Consider the following 5,178-nt stretch of genomic DNA (forward strand, 5'->3'; position numbering starts at 1 on the left):
CCACAGAAAAATGTCACCCAAATATGCATTTTTCCTCACTGTCTTCACTTTCCAGACAAAGTTGCATGTAGCTCGTTAGCATCATGCAGCATTTAGCAGCTAATCTCAAACATTTTTTTTCTCAGGAATTGGTGAAGACCAGAAACAAAGCTAAAAGGACAGTGAATTTGAACATTAAGTGGACATAACCCTATTTCAAATTAATGTGAAAAGCCTCCTTATCTGTTGAATGCATAAACAAGCAAATGTTTGCATATAGGCTCAGCACCAACTTAACAAGGTGATGTAAAGGATTGTGAAAGATGGTGGTGGATTTAGGAATAGCTGTTGGAACTCAGTCTCGGTCTCTGAGTATTTATTACTATCATAGCTGCTGCTTGAGTGTGTTTGATAATACCATATCAGACTGAGTCTTCTCTGTGTATTACTTCTGCCCAGTGTTAAATGTGGATGCTCAGAGTCATTGGTCCCCATTGCCAACCAGTAGACACAACAGCAGCCTCCCTCATATCCTCTGCCCCCCCCTTCTCTGTTGCTACTTGTTTGTGTTTGCATGCAAGTAAGGATCATTACTCATCCACCACCGAGCCTAATGGGGCTTATCAGCATCAATAGCACAAGGTGCAAAGAACATTTCTGAAGTTGAAACTGGTCTTACTGACGGATCTATCTTTTTTGGCAGCGACATCCTGATGGGTTGCATAAATTTGAGTTTCTCAGGGCGACACAGATCCTGAGCTCTGTTCGACTGAAGATAGGCTGCGGTTTTCTGAAGGGCTCACTGAAGATGAAATTCGAAGTTACCTAGGTACGGCAATAAGCAAAAGAAATGAAGGGAAGATTGTGGGAGAGATAAAAGCAATGAGGTGAAAGAGACGGCCACGGAAATTATCATCTGAGAGGGAGGCACGTCATGAAGGAAAATGTAATTGCTGGCATGAAAGCATCAAGTTATAATAAAAGAAGCAGGAAGGAGGTTGACAGATTTAATAAGAAGAGAGTGAGATTTGAGGACAGGTTACACGCAAGCACAGAGAGATGAAGAGGGGTTTGTGATGAAAGAGGGTCTGTTTTATTTTTTATTTTTTTGGATGGGGCTTCTTTTTTTTGGGGGGGGGGCGGTTATATAATCCAAAAATACACCGTAACTTCACTGCTCCAATTACTGAGCCCAAAGGATGTTCATGTGTATGTGCAAGCATCTCCTTGTTCATTTGATTCTGAACTGATGTTGATTTGACACAAAGCATAAGAGATGAGTTATACCAACAGATGCACACAGTGTTGGATCGCAGCTTTTTGCATCTGTGCTCATCTGGATGTAGATGTATTCCCACCTGACGTCAGTCGTCGCTGAACACAAAATTATAAACACATTAGAGCGTCTCTGCAACAGTGATATCTGCAAGGCATTAGATGGGAGTCATAACAGAAAAATATTAAGGATTTTAATGTAATTCTCTCCACGTAATATCCTTCTCCTGGAGCTCAGAAAGTTATACGTTGTCATTTACTTACATATATTCCCTGTTTGTGTAGTGGAGAAAAATGGGTGCAAGATTAATTAAACATGATCTTTTCTAGGTTTAATCTCATCTCTGTAACATAAATTGATTTGACAGTCCGTATCACGTCTATAAAATATGTGTGGGTGTGTGTGTCTCTGTCTGTCAGAGTAGCGGTGTGATCTTACAAGAAACAAAAGGAAATGGGGAAGCAAAGAGACATCTGACCACACCGTCTGCTCTGGAGAGCTTCCCTTCCTGGCTGACTCGGTGACACAGCTATGACAGGGCTGGATTAAGACAGCTGTGTGTCAATTAGTTCTCAGTTTTCTTGTCTCAATCTAACTCTCTGTCGCTTGTTTTCTCACACACATATTTGATGAAGTCAGTTACACAGACATTGAGGCATGGGAACTGATATTAGCATTGACGTCAGTTTTACTGGCGTGGAGGTAACGAACATTAACACTGAAGGTGGTTTCATGCATCAAATAACAAAATATAGCATTAAGGTCAATTATAGTAACACCGAAGTACCCTCAGTGACCAGAGATAGAGGAGCGCAGTATATTTTGCTTTTGTGCATGATCAAATTAATTGAGATCATACAGAGTGTCAAGCTAATTCTCTGGTTCCAGCTTCTCGACTGTGAGGATCTGCTGCTTTTCCCGGTTCTAAATAATTTCAAATTGAATATCTCTAATAATATATCTTCTAATATTTTCCAGACATATCCTTTGACAAAGTGATAAAAATAATGAAAGTAATTGTTAGTTGTAGCACTAATTCTATTGTAGAGACTGTCCTCTCATATAGAAATGACCCAATAGGTCGTTAGTGTAAGCAGCTTGTTACGACCCATAGTTATATTTTATTGCTAAGCGACAGTTTATATATATAAACATTCCAGAACCTCTGCAGAATGTTACAATTTGCCTCCTAAACATTCCACAATCCCACCACAACATTCTGACCCCGCCCCTCCCCCCTCCCCCCCCTTACCCACACCCCCATCACACTAACATTCTGGAATCCCTCCATGATGTTCCAGACTCCCTCATCAGAACGTCCTGATCCCTGTCCCGCACCGAAACAATCCAGAGCCCCACCTAAAGGCTCCGGACCAGCATCAGTATTCCGGAAGTCTCTGGTGTTATGGAGGTCGGACTGATGTCACGGCTGAGTCGGAGACAGGAAGTGGGGCGGGAAGTCCATAAAGAATACAAACATTAGTGGTGGGGAAAGGGAACAAAGGCATATTATCATTACACGCAAATGCTTAATTCCTCGACACACACATGAATTTTACATGAATCTTATATTATGAATTCTGACATTTACACCTGCCAATTAAAAATGCTGTGCTGCATCTTTCTATTTGTAGGATAATTGTATTTGAACTCGATTGAACTTATTAAAAGTCAAATGTGGTGACATTTAGATGGGGGATTGCAACTGCGTGTGTGTGTGTGTGTGTGTGTGTGTGTGTGTGTGTGTGCGTGCATGAGAATTTTTTTTTTTCTTGCATTGAATCAGAGCAGGCAGAGAGAATAGTCTTTAAGTTCAAACTTCTGTTTCTGTTTTGCAGTTTTCCAGCTTCACGTGTCATTTATTTCTGCAATACCCATTAGAGATCTGCTCTTAATGGCATTTACATAAGGCTTAAGTTTTCTTTTTTTTTTTCTATGCCCACAGCCAGTGTCCTCTCTGAACCAAATCAATGCTAAAGTACAAAGAGAACACCAATCCAGGCCTAATTAAATGTCACATTTAACTCCCCGCCTGCTATCTCTCTTTCACACGCATGAGCATGGATTTTATAAATCAATACCCAGGGGAAATGGACTGGAAGTGTATTAGGTTATTTGGATTGATCATAACAGAAAGATTTGTTGTAGATCTATCCCGGAGCCGAGCAGCAAGCTTTCTAAATATGCACCTAACACACACACTCACGGAAATGATATGATTGAATCAGCCTGGATCAGCTTCACATTTCAATAAAGGAGATATCGCCCTGCAGGCAGCCGCAGAGCCAGGTGCTGGTTTTTTTTTTTTTTTGCCCTGCAGGCTGAATCACCGAGCCTCAGAGTGTCCGACCTGTCAGCACACACACACTTGTCTCAATGATTAACAGGGGGCTGACTCACTCACCGGCTTCATAAAGTGTGCTTCAGGTCGATGTATGCATGAGAGGGAGGAAAGTGATGACGAATGACAGAAGAGTAAGACAGAGGTAAAACCCCTCTGAGTATGTTGGTATGTGTTTATAAGATGCCAGGTCGTATCGTGAGCATGAATTCTTATAGTGCACTTGGACCGTGAACTATCAGCAGGCCCGGATCATATGACAGGGCCACTCATGATTCTAATTGGTTTCTTTATCAGGAGGGCCAGAGTAGACCTGCCGTGCCTCTAAATCATGCATGACTCAGTCCCCAGACCTTCGTGGGGTAATTCATCCATCTTTTCATTTGAGATATGGCCTGTTTCATGTCTACCTATTTCAGCTAGTGAATTATCAAAGTGACTGTGTGTTTTAGTCAACCGTAAACACACGCTAAAAGCCTGCCTGTAAATGTTTGGGAAGGTGTGGTTGAGAAGTGTTGAGGATTACTGTGAAGCTTTAGAAACGTATTAAGGTGAAAATATCACCAACTGATGATCATCATATAAGTAGTTAAAGGATAAGCATGAGTAGTTAATTTAGTTTCATCTTGACTAGCTATAACATTAAAATGATACCTATATAATCAAATGATATAAACTACATTCTTCATTAATTTACCTTAGGATGCTTCTGTACTTTTACTTGAGCAAATTTTGTATATTGGACTTTAACTTGTAAAGTAGTACTTTTATTCTCAGTGGCCACTTTTTGAGGTACTCCTTTATGAAATATCAATACAATAGCTCAGCCATAACTTCTCTTTACAAAGATAATAATGATCAGTTTTGATCGACGCTGACAGAGAGGTATTAATTCAACTATATGTTGATTATTGAGGTTGTAGTTTGCAGCAGTGTAGAACTGGACTGTATAACGTTGAGAGAGGTATTTAATTGTTTGCCCAGCCCATTTACAATTAATCATCGATTAATCTGTCAATCACTTTTTCTAATTAATCAATTAGTTGTTTGGACTGTGACAAAACAGTGCATAATAATAGAACATAATAATTTACCAGAACCACAGGGTGATGTCTTTACATAGCTTTTTTTGCATTCAATCAGTGGTTTAAAACCCAAAGATATTCAGTCTATCACAATGCTAGCTTGGAAAAGTGGTAAATCCTCACACTGGAGAAGCTGGAACCATCAAACGTTTCGTGGTTCTGTCATTTCCCATCTACAAAAGTTGCAAAGGTGTACCTAATAAAGTGGCCAGAGAGTGTATATTGTTGTAGTACCTTTATGTAAAATAAGAATCAAAATATTTTTCCAACACTAACTACTTTTTATGACTTGCTTTGTCTTCCATACCTCAAATATTTTGAATAAAACAACTACTTTAGTTTGGTGGGCACTACAGCTCCTCATTCACTGGCTATGAATTAATTAATGTGGGTGTATTCGATATCTCCCGCAACCCCTCCCTCTGTGTAATTCGGTGGGCGGGGCGTAATCACACATTGCGCTTCCCAGGCTGCCGGGGTTTAAGAGGATTACAGCG

This window comes from Seriola aureovittata, chromosome 22 (genome assembly GCF_021018895.1).
Source record: "Seriola aureovittata isolate HTS-2021-v1 ecotype China chromosome 22, ASM2101889v1, whole genome shotgun sequence".
In the NCBI taxonomy this organism is placed as follows: Eukaryota; Metazoa; Chordata; class Actinopteri; order Carangiformes; family Carangidae; genus Seriola; species Seriola aureovittata.